The 18,940-nt window shown below is 42.4% G+C and overlaps 1 pseudogene; it reads left to right on the top strand.

Annotated features, from left to right (window-relative positions):
- Positions 1-70: 70 nt before the first annotated feature.
- Positions 71-18,721, top strand: LOC149916066 (ranBP2-like and GRIP domain-containing protein 3; annotated as a pseudogene).
- The last annotated feature ends 219 nt before the right edge of the window (positions 18,722-18,940 follow it).

Here is an 18,940-nt window from a genome sequence, read left to right as displayed (position 1 = left end):
GAAGCGCGAACCGGCCGCTCGGCGCCGCGCATGCGCCGCCCCGCCCCGCCCCGCGCTGTGACGTCGCGCGTCGCCGCGGTCGGCAGGGAGGGCGTTCCGCCGCGTGCGGCGGGGAGCTCCCTTAGCGGCGCGCGAGCGCCGGCCTTCCGCCGCTCCCTCTCCCTCGCTCCCTCTCCCGGCCATGGCACGGCGCACGAGGCCCGAGGTGGAGCGGTACGTCGCCTCCGTGCAGGCCGCCGCCTCCTCTCCCAGAGCGGTGAGTGCTGCGGCCCGGCCGGCGCCGCTCACTCGGCCTTCCCCGGGCCGCGGTGGGGGCCGCTCCCCGCCCGCCCCGTCCCTCCGCCCCTCCCGCGGGTGCCGGGCCCGAGGGCGGGCTCCTCCGGCGGGGAGTCGAAGCCGAGGGAGGCTGCCGGCGGGCGGGCGCGGAGTCGCCTCCTCGGAAACGCGGTTCGCCGCAGCTGCGCGCCTCGGAAAGCCGCTGAGCCCTCGGCGGCTTCGGAAGGAGCCCGGCGGCGGGGCGGAGTTCGGCTCCCTCCCGTTCCGTGGGCACGGTCCCCGGGCTTCCGGCCTTCCCTCTCTCGAGGAGCCGGAATAGGGAACGCGTGCCGTTCGGCTTTGGGCTCGTTTGGCCGCTGTGCGGCTGCTGTTGCCGTGGGTGCGACGGCGTTGTGAAACGCCGGCAGGAAGAGAGGGAGAGGCGGGGGGAAATAGCTCTGCTGCCTGCGTTGGTGGCTGGGCAGCCGGGTGATCCCCTGCTCTCTGGAACGACTGGCTGTGGAGCGCGGTCGGTGATGGAAGTAGCTGCTGGTCTTCCTGTTGCGTTGATTTTGGAGAGGAGGGTTGTGCGAGGCTGCCGGCGTTTCTTTTGAAGTTCCTTTCCAGCCCCGTTTACGAGGAGGCGGGGCAGGCGAGAGAGGAAGGTGACAGAAGCATGGACAGGAGGAGCTTGATTTGTGGCATTTGTTTTCTTCTGCAACGTAGATAGGTTGCAAGAGAAACAGCTTGTATGTAGCTGACCCCATTCTCCTCTCTTTAGTCGGAAGTGTGCTTGTGAAAAGTAACAAGTGTGAGGACTTGCTTTGCTACTAACCTCAGTTTCGCTTTGGTAGCCTTTGCCAGTTACTGGGAAGAAATGTTATTTTCTTACTCCTGTGTCTTTCAAAAACAAAGCCCAGAGTACAAGGAGTGAACTGGAGCTGATAACTGTGAAGACACTTTTGGAAGTATTATGCACCCCTGGAAAGAAGGGTCTCCCTACTCAATTACTTCAAAAGTACTGTATATTTAAAATGTACCTTTTGTTTTTTTTTCTTCAGAGATCGTTAAAAGGATTCTTTTTTGCTAAGCTGTACTTTGAGATAAAAGAATACGAACTTGCTAAGAGGTAATAAACGTTACGTATGTTGTTCTGTTCTTTAAAGTGTGATGGGAAAGCTAAATGAAGTAGAGTGGAGAAATGAAGACCGTTGTCATGCTGTTTTAAGGTAGCAGCAAATGGGAGAATGTGGTGCCATTTAAATCTTCCTAAAACAGCAACTTAAAGCATGGGTAGTTACGTGGTGCTGTAAAAACCCATCCGGTAGAAATGTCTTGTATGCCATCGTGTTACGTCCTTCCTACAGTTTCTGTGAGCTACTGCTTTATTTAATGAAGGCCAGTGCTTGCAGGCAAATATGCAACATCTGTACGTGTAGCAATAATGTTGTGCCTCACTTGAAGATCTAGATCAAGCCCCTTGAACTAAATACAGCTAACTGTCCTGTGTGACAGATTAAAGTCCCACGTTAGCTGCAAGGTGTGGGGGGACTTGTAATACTGAGGAATACTGATCCTTCTGGTTTTTCTTTCTTTATTTATTTACTCTGTAGATATACATCTATTTATCTCAGTGTCCGAGAGAGAGATCCCAAAGCTCACAGATCTACGAGGCTCAGGATAACACGGAAAAAGCTTTTGGGTGTTACAAGGTAAGCACCTCACTCACCTCCCTGATGTCCTGCTTTATTCCTTTGTAAATGGACTTGATCTTTGTGCTTCCTGCTCTGATAGTCTTCTTCCCGCTGCCCTTTGGACTAAGAATATGTGAGCCCTGTAGAATTCTGCAGTAGGGATTATGGTGACAGCAGTAATCCGGCTGCTACTGAAAGACTGGGCTGAGAGTGTTTTTCAGTTGCATTGTTTGTTTTCTTGTTAGCGGTGGGCTTTTTGTTTGTTTGTTTCCTCAGAGGTAGAGGGAACGGGGCAAATACAGTTCCGATTAGGTAAGCGCATAAATGTGAACTTCACAGTCTGTGTTTCATTATTCGGGCACCGGGGAGGGAGAGGATACACACAAAAGTCTTGTTGCCAGCACAGTGACTGAGTGCCATCAGCCTTTGTGACTTAATTCTGTTTTCCGGAAGCCTCCGTATTAGGTTAGGCTAGAGATACCCCTGGTCTGTCTGTCTGAGTAGAGCAGCAGCGGGTGGTAGAGGAGCTGGTTTTGACATTGTTTCTCTTACGGTGTTCTGAATTCCAGCAGTTGTCTGGGTGTTACAAACCAATGGTGGCCTTTCAAAAGGGAGGCTTTTCTTAAAGCAGTGAGAAAGTATTTATTGATAGTTCTAATTTGACTTGCTGGGTCTGTTTAATGGGGGACATGTTTGACATGTTTTCTTTCTTGTTCTATGTTGACTGCAAGATCAAGTTACTAGTAACCTTTTTTCTTATGTGTATGCATGGGGAAAACCAGCGTTCTGTGGAGCTGAATCCAATGCAGAAAGATCTTGTACTGAAGATTGCAGAGTTACTATGCAGTAACGACATCGCTGATGGAAGAGCAGAGTACTGGGTTGAGAAAGCTGCCAGGCTCTTCCCTGGGAATCCTGCTGCTTACAGATTGAAGGTAAATTCCAGCTTCTGATCTCTGTTCTGTGCCTAGAAGAAACTTCAGTTGCGTCAAGCGATGGGAAAACCATGGTAGTAATATTATCCAAGAGGTCAAGATTAGATAGGTTAAGTATTGTCTCTATTACATGACTACACTGCTTTCTAGTTTTTTTTAATTTGAGTTGAAAACTGTCAAGTGTAGGAGATGCTGTTATTCCCTAATACTGTGTAAATGCTTTCAGTCATACAATCTCACTTTTGTACAGGTGTTAGTTTTCTGGAGCACAACTGCAATGAAATTGAAGTCTTGAGAGGCTTGTGCTTTGGGATTTTTTGTGTGGTTATGTTATTTTATTTTATTTTTTTAGACAAGCTGTTCTGTATTGACGTGTGGCATCTTTGAACCAGATGGTTTGACAGTCTTAACTTAGCATCTAACTTAGCATCTACAAGATGCAAACTCTAAAGCTTTGGGTTTTGGTTTTGTTTTTTTTTTTTCCCCTCACTTCTAAAATGTTTGTCAAACTCTCTGTAGCACCTACCAGCTTTCCAGAGCAGTTTGAGTAATGTAGTCTGTAATGGCAATGAGAAAACAGTCAGGTAACGTAGTTGCTGAAGAGGCTCTCGTAGAGAATGAAATTTTAACGTGTTGCCTTCGTATGCGATAGGAGCAGTTACTGGAGTGTAAAGGCGAAGATGGCTGGAATCAGCTCTTTGATATGACTCAAACCGAGCTCTATGCGAGACCAGACGATCCCTACCTTAACATCAGACTGGTTGCTCTCTACTGTTCAAATAATAGATTAAGAGATGCTGTGCTTCATTGTCAACTCGCAGCATTGTGTTGTCTGAAAAGTTTCCATGTAAGTCACTCTTCAGTTTGTGCCTGTAATTGTTGCAGTTCTTGAATGCTCTCACTGTATGCGCACTGAACGCCTGCATTCCAAAAACTAACTACTGTTTTTAAGGCTGTCTCCTGGCCAAATCTTACCCTTCCATACTTGTTTAAAAGATTTCAAGTATTGTGAAGAAAATCTCATCTGTTTCACTTGTCAGAAGTAAAATGACTCTTAAGGGCTAATGAGTGTGTTTCCTGTAGACTATTCCCTTCTCTGTAGTGCAGCTAAAATAACTAATATTAAGGTTAGTGGTATGGGGGGGAGGGGAATGACCTGAGTAGCTCTCACATACTAATTGCGTAAGCAGCAGAGCTTGATCAAGCTTAATTCTTTGCTTTATGGAATAAAATCAGTTTTCCCTTTTGCACAAGTGCTTGCGTTCAAAACATTGCTTTCTCTTGTGCGCTCTTACAGCTATTTGCAATTGTTCAGTTACTCACCTTGTGTCCTTTTCAGGAAAGAAACAAGCTTGTTTCCTAACTTTTAAGACTAAATGAGGGTGAGTTGTTTTTTGTTGAGAAGAAGCTGTAGCAATTCTTTTCTTTCTTTGCCAGATTCCTAAACCAAAGTCAAAACTAATAAGAGGAGATCGTGCTGGGCAAGATGCGCTGGAAATGTTGGCCTGTGACCGAAAAAGCCAGTCTGGTAATAAAAACTAAGAATTATAAATGTTCCGTAGTTCCATTTTATGAGCAGTTAATGTCAGAGTTAATGGCTTGTTAAAGAGCACACTTGGCGTCTTGGAACATGCTATCAAACGTTCTGTATTTTGGCTACGTATGAAATACAAAAGAGCGGTTTGATCCTGACACGTAACGGGCTTTTTCTTTTTATCTCCAGGACATTAAGATAGAATTTAACTTTCAGTGTCTCCTAGTCTGCTGGTTTCTGCCTACTAATATACTATTTGTAAGCATTGCTAGTCCCAAGTATAAAAGAAAATATTGCTCCTTTCCTGTCACTTTTGTTCCCTTCTTTGTTCCAACAGGTTTGGTTTGGTGCATTTTTTTTTAAAATTTTTTTGGTGAAGCCGAGGTAGTTGTTTTCAGTCTTCACTATCCTGTGGGCTCTAGATGAAAACAAAGAAAACACCAGGCATCAGGCTGAATTGTTCCTGAATAGATGAGACTGACAGCTACTTATTTTGAAGACAATTGCAGTGTCATTATAATAAAAATACACAGTAATTCTGGAGAACTGGATTTGAAAATGCCTTGGGACTGCTGTCAGCCCATATGCTAAAAGGGTGACTTAATTATAGGGAGAGTGTAAGTTAGAAATTTGTATTTGTAAATTTGATTTGTAAATATCATAAGGGGAAATCTAGATTCCCAGCCTAAAGCAGCAGGAACAGCCCACTGCATCAAATATTGTAGTCCTTGTTTAAGTTGAGTGTTCTTATGTGACATTACGTTTTTCTAGGTCATATGTTGCTGAACTTAAGCCACGGCAAGGAAGACTTCTTGAGAGATTGTGGAAACTTTTGCAAACAGAAGTGGTTTATTTACATTGTTTGAAAGCCTGTTTGGGAGTGGAGCTTCTAAAGAGAGGTCTTTTCTCAGCACAGATGATATGGGAGATGTCAGTCCCCAAGCACCAGAGCAGGGAGAACTGAGTAAATACGATATTGGTAAGAGATGCTACTTAAACTCAACGTAAGCATGACTCTGTATTAGAGGTTCTTCTACAAGTGCTTCATCTGCAACAAAAGACAAGTATCTGTAATAGCTGCTTGTGGTTGCCCTACTCAGAGGGTGCTTTGCAAGAAGTTTCACTTTCAGCTGTAGCTGAGGGGCAGTATCATCATGCCAGGTTCTGAAGAATTTCTCACATACTTCCTGCTTCCACACTGTTGTCTTCTGGTCTGCTCTGACTCATTTCCAATTGAAGCTGGAAAGTGCTTGTATGCTGGTGAGTGCTGATAGGAAGGCCCACATTATTTATGTGTAATCTATGAACACAGGTGACAGGCATAAAAATGAAATAATTCCAGGATGAATTGTGAACTAATGATATCTTCCCATTTTTTAGGCTTAACTTGATGATGAAGTCTGGCTTTGAATTTGAGCATAACAGGAATAGAATGATACCTTTCCTAACGAGGACGCAGATCCTAGCTTCTTGCAACCCTTGTTTTTGCATAGGTGCTGTTCGGATGCACAGTGGTAGTCTCCAGCACCTTGCATGGCTTGGCTTGCAGTGGAATTCCATGTCATTGTTATTCCCGCTGCGCAGATCATTACAACAACTTTTCCACTTGCCCCAAGGGACATCGAGACTGGAAACAGATGCTCCTGAGTCCATTTGCCTGTTGGACCTTGAAGTAAGCAAGCTTCCTAAGTTCTTAAATGCATTTAAATGCCTGTTTTTTGCTACCTAATACCTTCTGTTTGTTTATTTTCACCAAAACAGGTTTTTTTACTCGGGATGGTGTTCACTAGCAACTTAGAACTGCAAGAGAAGTTTAATACTCAGCGTGGCACACATCAACCTCTGTTCTTACCATTGCTGCTGTGCAAACAGTTCTGTACTGAGAAGCAAAGATCCTGGTGGGATGCTGTTTGTGCTATTATGCAGAAAAAAACAAAGCAAGGCTTCTTCAGTTTGGAAATATTGGAACCAACCTTCTAGATGGCTTCTGAATTGATTCCCATAGGTTGCGTAAAACTAGTTCCTTTTGTTTGACGTCCTTTAAATGTTAAATGTTTTTTGCTGTAGGGGTGTGAGATGCTGAAGAACGTTATAAAAATGGGCTTTACATTTCTGACAGTGCATTTGTAAAGAAGAGCTAGCTTAGGACTGAAGCTGCTTGTTATGTTCATCAAACAAATGACGTGTGAACAGATGAAAAAGAGGGAATACTAATTGAGGAATATTTCTTTTGATATTCAGACCAGACTCGGCAACCAAACTGAAGCTTCTTGTACAGCACGGATTAAGTACTGTGCGAGCCCTGGAGAAACACGGCCTTCAGCCTGCCTTAATTATACATTGGGCAAGAAGTCTGCAAAAAACAGTACGTTAAGATTATCTGTAAATAAGTATCATCTGTTTTTCTCTAATTTTGCAAACTTAATAGACTAAATAAAATCAGATGAGAATGTAGTATTGAGAACTGCTGCTACTAATTTTGATGGGATGTCATGCAAGGCAGTTGCTCTAGTCAAATACTCTTACCTCACTACTCTCAACTGCATCAGAGAAGAATAAGTATGAATAACACTCTATTTAAATATTCTGCGATAGTTTGAATTTCTCTTTCTTCAACAGGGCGTTAGCCTTAACTCCCACGACCAGAAAGAATATATTGGAAGAAGCGTCTACTACTGGAAGAAAATTTTGCTTAGCTTGAGAACTATCAAAAAGCACAGAAGTATTCCCGAACCTGCGTATCCTCTCTTCAGACATTTCCATAGTGTGGACATCCAGGTACTGATGGATTATTCAAAGATGAGAGTAAGAGGGGTTGTATGTCAGAGGCTTACATATGAATTGTTAGCTGGTTGGTTTGTTTTTTGTTTCAGTTGGCTTTGTGTGTTGATGGGTTGTGGTTGGTTTTATTTTTTTTGTTTTTTTGTTTTTGTCATTGTACTGCTACTACTGAGATTTGGTAGTATCTTTCTGTTGAACTTCTGAGTTTTAAAACTCTGATTGGAAGATACTGAACTGCCTTAGTACCTCCTCCTATTTGACTACTGTATGGGAACTGCTGAGTCACGGCCTGAACCTCTGATTAATCACCTGAGGTGAGCAATGAGTCAGCCCTGGGAGCACAGGTGAAAGCAATTCAGCTGTGCTGCAGGAAGGGGTGGAGCCTGGCTCCACCTCTCCTAGACCCATTTAAGAGCTGACTACCAGTGGGGAAGGCGCTCTCTCTCTCTCTCTCTCTTCAGAAGATCCACTCCACTGGAGTTTCCTGAGTGAGCCCACGATATGGGTAAGCCTCCTATTTATTCTCTTTGTCTCACTGTGCCTAACTCTCTTGCTTATTTCATTGTTATAACATCTTAATATTATTTGATTATATAATATTCCTTTATATAATTTTCATTGATTATACAACTACTTACTAGATGCTTACAGTCACTGACTGTTCCAAGTGTCCACACTGTGTCATGTGTGACATGTCTTTTGCTTTGGTTGTAGGTCTTCCAGGTTGCAGCCTATGAAGAAGAGGCACGTGTAGTTTTTGCAATGCTGGATGCAGCTGAAGGCAAAATTGATGATGCTTTACTAGCGTTTGAAGCTATTAAGAAAGTGGTTTCGTACTGGAATCTTGCCATTGTAAGTTTGTAAATTGCATTACCTCAAAATGCTTTTCTATTACTTACATTCTGACTGATTATTCCTAATCCATATGCTGTTACTTAGCTTTATCAAAGAAAGGCAGAAGAGGTTGAGAGTGATGATACGTTACCAGAAGAACGCAAAGCCTATCTTGTTAAAAGAAAGCATTACCTGATGAAGATCATTGACTAAAGCTCCTCTGACCCGTCAGTAGCTGACAAAGTAAGTAAAAGAATTAATGCTTGTGTGAGTTGTCGTCTTACGTTAATGTTAACAGATATAGGGCTTTCCTGGGGGAACAAAAACAACAAAAAACACCCAGAATTTCTGTGCAGAAAGCCTTGCAAACTGTTCAGCCGTAGATCAGAGCACAGCCTCTTGCTCTGAGGAAGAATTGCGATCATGACTTGCATTTCAAATACATTTCTAGCTGCCGGTATCTGTTAAAGCTGTAATGGAAATGCTGAATGCAGTGATCCAGGAGCTTGGAGAGAATGGTGAAGAGGGAAGTCTTGCCTCCGGAAATATCTCACCAGCTGCACATGTGGAAGTAAAATATTCAATTCCATCACCCAAGAAGTTCTCTTTCTTGCCAACAAATACCTACCAGGTACATTAGCCGGTTACTCTTCTAGGGAAGTGTTACATTTGTATAAAAAAAATCCAAGTTCAATTAGTTTTTTTCTTTTCTTTCCAGTTTTCTCCTAAGACTGACTCTCAGTGGGCAGAAGATCACAAGTCCTTACTTCAAAAGCTGTGTCAGCAAGTGGAAGCTTTAACGGTAAACAACTTGAGTCACTATATTCGATGCAGAACAGTTGATCTTTTTGTTCTGGTAAGTACTTTGTGACCCAAGCATTGAACATCACTTACCAGGCTACCTCTTAACTCAGTGAAGAGAACTGCTATAAACACCTGCTTAAACTGAGTTCAAGAGTAAAACTTTGTTGCCTACAAACTCTGATTTGGTACTCAGATATGGGAAGTAATCCTGAGGATTGTGCGTGCAGAAAGTTGTGCTTTCTTCAGCTTAGCTACTTTGTTCTGGGTTTATTTCTAGCTTCAGGGAACAGTCTCAGTTTCGTAAAGCATAGGAAGATCATAGATTATTGCAGCACTTAACTCATCTTTTTTTTGTGTGTGTCTCAGACCTTGAACATGCTTTTAAATAGCAGAGGAGCGTAGGGATCATTCCTTAGGTTTCCTCCAAATACCGATGTAATACGTTTACATGCTCTTAATTGAAACACTGTCTTTAATAGAATGAAATACGGGAAATGAAACGTAATAGTTCCAATGTAAATGTATCATCTCACTGCTGGCCTGCTGGAAGCTATGAAACAGGTACAGTGTCAGATGGTTATCGGAGAGCACAAAATCTTCATGAAGCTCCTTTAAGGGGTAAGTTGATGCTGAATTTTTAATTGAACACTTAGCTAAACAGAGTAAGACTTCTTAAAATGTTTCTGTAGTGTTCTGAGATGAATGAGTAAAACTGGTCCCCTGGGAAAGTTCACTCAAGTCAGTAATCACAAAAACTGGATATAAACTCTTTTCTTGGTGTTCCTTTTCATTTGCTACCTCTGGCCCATCTGTTCACTGTAGCCAGTCACCTGCTTGTAACTCGCAGTATCTTCAAAGAACTGCTGCAACCAGTGTAACACCAACAAAGGTGAGGACGTACGAATCTGCTCAAGCCATTTCTACTGATGTGTTGAACTGGTTTTGATTCTGTGTGTAGCAGGATATAACTGCGGTTCCCTAGAGAGCGTTTACTAAACTTGAGGTCTGCTGGAGACAGGCAGAAAGTTCCGTAATCAGCTAAGCTTTGGGATATTGGGTTTGGGAGAAACAGCCAGCAAAGCATGTTTTTAACCTGCTAACATATGTCCTCTGCTCGTTGTCTGCAATGTTCTTTTCCCCAAAATAGTATGGGGGCTTGATTTTTTTTTTTTTTTTTTTAATACTAAAGAAAAATGAGTCTATTCAGCTTACGCTTCTCCCCAGTCTGTGTTTTCAGATACCACTCAAGTTTTGAACGTATGATTTTAGTTAAAACTGATTAGAGTTGAAATGTAATTTTACGGTACGCCTTGCTATTAAGAGTACGTGTTGCATGGGCTTTAGCACCCTAATCCCTTTTCCTCCTTTTCCACAAGGAAGTAACGGTGCTTTTTCTTTAGGCACCTGTCTGTGGCATGGATGGACTTGCACCTCAGCAGCGTAGATATGCTCATCAACAAGCAATCCGCACGCCACCTCTGCGAAACACTTGTGCTGCTGTGTTTCCTCAAGACATGTATGGTGCACCTTTGCATTTTGATGCTTCATCTGCTGGAATCATTTCGCCTCGTGGTGGTGATGATTGCTACAACTACAGCCTTCCACAGGCAACCACAAATCCACCACTGCCTGAACCAGGCTATTTCACAAAACGTGTGGTTTTAAAACCTCTAGAATCCAGTGTTAGTGCCGCACAGGACAAATTGGGATCTGCCTTTGCTAAAAAGGAAGGCCAGTGGAACTGTGACATCTGTTTAGTAAGAAATGAACCCACTGCCCCAAAATTTGTTACTTGCCAGAATACAAGCAAAACTAATTCAGAAGTATCTCTACAAGAATTTTCCTTGAAACTTGAAGGGAAAACATCAGCATGTACCTCTCAGAATCTTGCAGATGGTGAAGCAAAGCCTGCAGAGGAAGGATGTAATTTTTCAATGTGGATGCCTCTCGTTGGATTTAAATTTGGTATACAGGAGTCCAGTAAAAATACTGCTAAGAAAGATGATCCATCCAAAGAGTGTACAACTGACTTGACAAACATGGATGAAAAAGACAAAAACGAACTGCCTTCAAGTAGTGGAGTTACACTCCAGTCTGAAGAAACAGCAGACAGGGACAAGAGTGAGCACACCCGTGAGAAAGGCACGTTGGTAACATCTCATGTTTCTTGTATGAATGCAGCCAAAGCATCTCCTTGTGGTAACAACGCTGTAGCTGTGCTGGAGGAAGCTACCAGGGTGAGAAGCGACCTCGGCCATGGTGGTGATGCTTCTGATGCCACCGTAGAAGCTTTAGAGGTATCAAGCACCTCTGAAACGCCAGCAAAAACGGAGGTTTCTGCTCCAAAGTTTGTATTTAGATCTGAATCTGTCAGGAGCGTTTTCAGTAACAAAGAGACATTCCCGTTTGGGAATACTTCAGCCCCCGGCTCCCTCTTTGGATTCAGCTTGAATCGTCCAAGAAAGAGCGATGAAGGAACTTCAGCATCTCGGAAAGCAGAGCAGGAAAAAGCGGGAGTAGCTGAACCCCCCAAAAGCTATAGTGCTGCTCAGAAACCTTGGGAGAGCGAGGCATCCCAGCCGGCTCCTTCGGCACAGGGTGGGCCCTCCAACTTCTCGTTTAAAATCCTGGAGAAAGGTGAGTGTTAATTGAACCAGTAATTTATTCAAGTGTGCAGCTCATTAGTCAGTCACTTGTTAATGCTGGTCATTGTGTATTACTTCTTCTGTCTTAATAGTATGTTGTTTCTTTCAGTTCTAATGCACGTCTGTGAATCTTCAAATCCTAGATGTTCAACTTGAGTAAATATGAAGTTGTAGTTCTTTGCACGTAAGAACAGAAGTGTGCCTTATGCAGGACTCAGTGCAACTCTGTAGTGAGAAAGGGAGTTGCAGGTAGGATTTTGGAATCTGTCCGGGGCATCAGAGTTGATCTTAGTGTTGCTTTTTTTTGTAGAGAAGGAGTATGGTACTGCTAGAACCAGGAGATGCTAATATTGTTTAAACAACAAGGCGTTGTTTAAAATGTCAGGGTGAAGTGCTGACAGTGCATTTTTTGTGTTGAACTGGCAGTGTTTGTGCTCAGGCCTCGCTCTGACTGGTAAACTCCGAAAACAGCACTTGTGCTTAAGCTTCAACTCGAATTATCCCTTCAACTAGGAGGCATCCTTCTTGTCTGCTTCCATTCCTTTCCAGTAACTTCTCATCTTTAGCTGGAGCCTTTGTTTGTCGTGGTTTTTCTTCTTGTACTTCCCAGAAGTATTGTGAAATAAGCTCTATTCAGTCTCTGGTTAATATCATCTGGAGTTCCAAATGCTCAAAGTTCATCGGTAGCACATGCTGCTGCTGACTGCTTTCCGTTTCTTACTTTCTTTTTCAGTCCTTGGTTTTGCTTTTCCTCTGTAGATGATACCCATATGGCTCTTCTGTGTAGTTGTATTTTGTTTGGCGTATGGCCATCAATAATTCTTGTAACAATATGAAAATGCTGACCTGTTCTTGGTCTGAGACTTGAATTTCAAAAGGAAAGTGTATAGTGCTACTAGAACCAGCAGACAACATTTACAATATGTTTACAGTATTTAAATTGAGAAAAACTGTCATCTTCCATTTGGCCAGTCACTCTTTCTGAGGCTGTGAGTGCCTGTGTACTAATAAAAGGTGGCATGTATTGAGCTTCCAGAAGTATAAGTAAATGTCAAAGGAAGCTAGTATTTGTAGTGGCAGTTGCAAGATTGAAGTCTTCATTATTGCATGGAGGTTCTTTGATAGCAGCAGAAAACCCAAGTATGACGGATTTACAGTTCCTTGGTTATCCTGAATGAGTGTCTTTTTACATAATGATGTTATTTCAAAAGCTCTACATTAAGATGTTCTGAGTATCGTTAGGTTACTTTATAATGTATGTGCCAAAAATGATCACGGTATTTAGCTGTCTTATCAGCTGTTTTCCACTAATTTTTGTGCTTTGCAGCAGACCCCCCAGTCAAACGTGAATGTGTTACTGCTTGGGAAACTAAATCTTCTGAGCAGAAGGCTAAAGGAGAAACTCCACAGGTCCCTTCTACGTCTGTCTGTGGCTTTAGTAGCAGTGCGGAGGATGCCAGTCCAGAAGGCTCTCAGAAAGAAGTAAAAACTCAAAGAAAAAGTATGAGTCAAGTCTTTACGAAAGTTTAGGCAATAAATTTGCAGTATTATTCTTAGACTATTTTCACTTAGTGAGAAATAAAGCGTCCAGCAGATTAAAAACTACTTGGCTTGTTTGACTTTGTCTCAAGTCTGTTCTGGCACTGGAACTATGGTACTACTAAGAACTTAAGTTTCTCCGGGAGAGAAAGGAAACAGCTTTGCCTCCTAAAGTAGAAACAGCTTTGGCTAGTAGAATTCCTCCTAGCAGGTATGTAAGAGTTAAGTGATTTCAGAGCAGTTTCCAAGGGAAATGGTGCTTGTTTTGGAATCGTACTGCTTCAAAGGTACTTCAGTCTCTTGTTGAGTCAAAGCTGTGTGTGTTTTGAGAGTGATGAAGAATGTCTGAAACCTTCCAACAACAATTCTTGTTTGTTTTTTTTGTTTTTCCCCAGTTGTTCACTTCCCTTAATCCCTGTTAGTTAGCTGTTCTGAAACATTAGTAGCACTATAGGAAAGTTGGAGACTGAGAACTTACTATCATGTTTTTACTGTACTGCTGTTGTAATTAAATGAAGAAATTTATCAATTTCTGGAAGGGAGGGAGGGGAGAGAGAAAATGTGGCTTTTTTGGAGGGAGTCGTTATTCTTAGTGTCCAGACTTAATGTAGTTTGGAGTTCGTATTTTAGGCTCTTATGGCTTATTTGCTTACTGTTTTATTAATCGTACTGACTCAGTCTCTACAAGTAAGGAAGAATTACATACTCCATCAACCAGTGAAGCAACAGCAACAGTATTTGTGCAGTCAGCTGCCAGCAGCGGAGAAGCAGAATCCACAGAAACTGCTCGTGTGTCAGAGAATTTACCAGGAGGTGGTGATACAGCTTTTTAGGAAGTAGAACAACTTGCTTGAAGAAGCCTGATGTAGCTTTGTAAGGCTTAACTCAGTTGTTCATGTCTGGATTTCGTGTTTAACCTTAGTATGCCTAATAAGAGGAGAAGCTTGCAATGACTGTAGTCTTCTAGTTTGGCTTCCTGTAAAGAATAGAACTTAATTGCAGGTTAGTATAATGACTAAGCAAGACTGATAGAGCACAAAAAAACAGTATGTAGTGTCCTTTAATTGGAACAGTTAATCTGATGAAGTCTGCAAAATGTTGTCTTCCTCTTTCTGCAATATCTTGTCTGCCTTTCCTCATCCGTTAATCATATTACGACGTCTGTTGTTTTCTTTCTTGCCTTGCCTGCTCTTTTTCTCCTTCAGAAATGCTTGTCTGTCACATGTTTCTCCAGTTCTTTCAAGCTTTTCTTTAACTGTGGAAGATGTGTTAATTGAAGGATGTTAAAAGGCAGTAATGTGCACATATAAAGTGAGGAGGATACGCAGCTGTGAGGCCTCCATTTATTATTTTCAGTTGATTCTTATTCTGATCAAATGCCAGTATTAAGTTACTTAGCAGCCTTCATAAGGGGAACACCTGGAATGCTAACAGTGCTGGGTTATCACTCAGCACATCATTCAGCAGACCTGAAATTTCACTGGGAAATATGCCGGCACACTTTATAGCTTAAAAATGAATTTCAAAGGCTGAAATCTGTTGGGCTCTCTCCTTTTGAGAAGGCAGGGCTGTTCGGTCACTTCAGTGCATGATGAGTATAGAGCTGTGGGTACAAAGCCACTGAAGAAAGGAAAACATTGAATAATTTTGGATTATGATGTCAGAATTGTAACAGTGTTGTTGGTGACAACAACTTCTGGGGAAATCACACATTACTGTGCTGTGTTTTAGGTGGAGGTAGTCTGGAGAAGAAGATGAAGGAATTCCCTTCAAAGAGAGGGCGAAATTTTACAATTGGGCCAGAGATGCTGCTCAGTGGAAGGAACGCGGTGTTGGAGAGCTCAGGGTCCTCTTCCATACACAGAAGAAGTGTTACAGGATCCTTATGAGAAGGGACCAAGTTCTTGAGGTGTGTGCAAAGCATGTCATCGCTAAAGAAATGAACTTAGTGCCCTCTGAAACATCAAACAGTGTTTTAATTTGGACAGCTACAGGTGATGCTGGTTAGTCGGTTGAGTGGTTTTTACAGTTCTTTTCAGTATCTTCTGTAGTTTGTTTGGCTTTGTTTTACCCTGGAGATTATACAGAACAAAAGCTGCTGATCTCTGGCTGCAGTGACTAGAGCTAAGGAAATCTCGGATTTGTTTTCAGATGGTGAAGTGAAAGTAGAGCAATTTGGGGTCAGAGCTAAAGTTCAAGAACTGGCTAATTCTTTTGAAAGGAGATTTGAAGAATGCCAGCAAAGCTTGTCAGAGCTGCAGAAGGGCCACCTCTCTCTGGCAGCAGAGCTGTCAAAGCACACCAACCCTGTTGTTGTGTATTTTGTTTCTGCCAGTGACGAACCTGTAGGACACACAACCACGGAGCTGCTTTCAAATATTGTCCCTCGAACAGCTGAAAATTTCAGGGCCCTGTGCACAGGGGAGAAAGGCTTGTGGGTTCAAGAATACCACATTTCACAGAATAGTTAGTGACTTCGATGTCAGGTAAGCTTAATGTGAAGGCTTTTCATTGAGAGAAAAAACCCATCTGGGCTGCAGCACTCCATGAATCCTGCCTGAAAGTGGGCTTTTCCAGTTCTTGAATGTGGTGAGAGTAGCCGAAATCAGCAGGGCTGCAGTCAGCAGCGATGCCTCAAGCTTTCCCGACACTTCTAGAGACCATCGCATTTTATTCTTGGAAAGCTATGACTTCATGGGAATGCCACAGACTTGCATGTTAGACTTCGTTTTGTTCATACCTGTTATCTGCCTGATCACTTCTCTTTGGCAGCTGTTTGATCTGTAGGCTCTTCAGAGCCGGGTGTCAGCCTTTGGCAGCAGCAGGAGGCGGAGCTCCCGACGTATTGCAGGCAGCGTTTGCGCTGCTCAGGGCCTTGGCTGCAGCGTGCGTGCAGAGAACAGCGTGAGTGTTTGGCATGGCTGTGCAGCAGAGAATATGAAATGGTAGTTTTCTCACTTCCTCAGTGCCTCCCAGCACAGGACTCTGTGGTAGATCAGAAATTGCTGTGCGTGTTGGATTTGCTGTTTAGCAAGTGCATTCTCCTGCTGTATCTCTGTGTGTCTTTGTATTCTACTGTACTTTGACTGCAGGAGTTTTCTCGCAGGAGGGTCAGGGCCATCCAAACTCAGTTCTGTTGTGCTTTGAGTATGGAGCTCTTTCAAGCCTTGATTCTAGGCCTAGTGGAGTAGAAGCCAACACTGTGTGAACAACAGTTGAAAAGTGTCCTTTTCTAGAAGAGGAGCAAGGCAAAAACGGTGATGTAATTCTAGCGATTCAGTTGCAGGCTTCTTTTAACTTTGTGTAGCATGGCATTTTACATCCTGTTACTATGTTTCCTACAGGTGAGTTCGTTATTGGTTGCGTTACTAAAGCTGTGAACAACCACTGGAAGTGTTTCTGCTGTGATATCTGCCAACAAATATTGGCAGGAGTTGGATTCGTCAAGAATGACGGCAGGTGGGTCTTCACCCTTCCTTCTATCACCGATAATGATGAAAATGGAATGACAGTTGGGAGGGATGGTTATGGTTCCTAAGGCTTTCCTGCTGAGATGGAGTAACCAAAGTGTCTTTTATGAGAAAAAGGTCTAAGAATGCATCACAAAACTGAGAGTGGATATCTTAAAATGTGTGCATAAAATATTAACTACTTGTCTACTTTGACACCAGATTTCCTGTCAAGTGTGTTTTGTACCTGGTGATGTTTCAAGATCAGTAGGATACACTGTGGTAGACACTTAAAAACAAATCAGATGCAGAAGTTTTGTCATTTTTAAATAGGTTTTTATTTTCCCAACATGGGTTCCCCAATTTGAGTCCAGTTTATCACCTTTTTCACTAATAAATGCGCTCATTTCAGTGGGATCCTTCACGTTTTTTTTTTTTTTTAAGTAAACTCTGTAGCCATTGATTTCATGCTTTTAATGCAATACACGTGGTTATGTAGAGAGTTAGGGCCCGTTTTGCCATCCAGCTTCCAATGTAAATTTCTGAAGAGTCTGAGGGTAAAGCATGGGAGTGGGGCAATTTGCAGCACAGGGTGGTACCATAGGAAATAGGAAATCTGGGTGCAAACTTGCTTATAGCAGCAAAATGATTGACATTATTTTTCTAATACAAAGGGCAGAAAATTGGTTGTCTTCAGCTGCTTCAGTCATTATCTTGCCTATGTTCTTTGCTTTTAGTTGAGTTGCACAAAGTGTGTTTTTCTTTTCAGATTTCCTTCATCTCGTTTCATCAGCTTCTGCAGCTGCAGAATACATAGCTGCATGTTTTTACATCCCCCAGTGATGCATGGATGAGGGGGCATTGTAGGATATAACACACGTTACTAGTTGTTTGCTTTTTAGTACAAAGGAAGCTATCATTTCATTATTATGGCAGAGGCTGATTTGAAGAACAACCTGTAGTGTTGTGTCAGCGGTATTGTCAGCTTATATTTTTCTTTCTCTGATGTTTGATATCACGGGGAAAATGCAGAGGAGTGCATTTTTCTTTCCTTCAATTACATTTAAGTAAATCTAAAAGAAACCTGTGCTAAGAGAGCCAGAATGTAAGCCAGGCATGACTACAGCTTTCTAACCTGTTTGAGACAAGCTCCGTAGCTATTTTCATAGAGATTTGATGCATCCTACTTAGCAGGCTTTTCTCAGAATCAATCAAGCTTGTTTAAAAAAATAATCATATTGAACTGTCGTATTTGTTGCTGCTAAAGACATTATTATAGTATAAATCCTGTTACTGAAACAAGTGCTAAAAATTAAATGATCTCTACGGAAGCTCTGAAGTTGAAATTGTTCTATTCATGCTCTCAATTAATGAATTTTTGAACAGGAAGGAACTCACTGCTGATGCTCACAAACCAAAGAGAGAATAATTACATGGTTTACCTGCTGTGACAAAATGGGCGTCCCCATCTGTGGAGCACATAGAAGACCAGTTGAAGGACGTGTGGTGAACGCTATGGGCAAACAGTGGCACGTGGAGGTAAGCATCAGCTGACACGTTGTCTTTCACAAGTGTAAAGGTTAACGTACTTACCTGGAATATCGCTGATCAGCTTCCATGAAAGGGTTAGAAAAGTGTGCAGCAGTGATCAGCAAATGCATCTCCTAATCCCATTTTCAACCTTGATGTGCCTGATCTTCCACTGAGAAAAGACCTCTGCCTGCGGAGCTAAAATCAGGAGATGTCCCAGGAAGCATTGCGAGGTCCTTGCAGAAGAAAATGTCACCAAGTGAGAAGCAGGATATATGGAAAGGCAGTAAAGTTCTGTGACAAACGTAGTGCTAGTGGGCATTATAACGTTTCTATGGCTTCCAGTTACTTGCCACGTAAGTATCTCTAAAGCAGTTTAGGTGACAGTTCATATTTCAAGTCTCTGTACAAGATTTACTTCTTTATCTTCCATTTAAGTTATAAAGATAAGCAGTCTAGTCCTTTTGTTGTGAAAATATCCTGTAGCATGTACTTTCTTCACAAGATGCAGTGGTGCTGAAAATGTAGTCTTTGTCATTAATAACGTATCAGAATCACTTCAGTGCATTTTTTTTGTAACTTTTGGGTTGAAATGTTAAAGACAGTAAAAGGAATGTTATTTTAGTGATCTAAAAGTACAAAACAATAGTTGTAATTCTTATTTTCAGGATAGCTGGGCTAATCAGAATCTAGTTGCTCTTCAAGCTTTGTGTTGCTTATGTTGAGCTGTTTCAAGCTTTTACAGATGTTTAAATGAGAGCAGCTAATGACACCCAGTTTTCCCGAAGAACATAAAGACGACTTGCCACTCAGGAGTAGTGGTTTAACACACAGCTTTTGAATGGCGTGGTCTTCCTTACAGCTGCAATTCTAAGATGACTGTGTGTTAAGATAAGCTGCATCAAGCAGCTCTTTCATCCGGTTGCTGAAGACTAACAAA

This window comes from Phasianus colchicus, chromosome 13 (genome assembly GCF_987193195.1).
Source record: "Phasianus colchicus chromosome 13, bPhaCol1.hap1.1, whole genome shotgun sequence".
Taxonomy (NCBI): domain Eukaryota; kingdom Metazoa; phylum Chordata; class Aves; order Galliformes; family Phasianidae; genus Phasianus; species Phasianus colchicus.
This window is presented reverse-complemented; position numbering and strand designations above follow the sequence as displayed.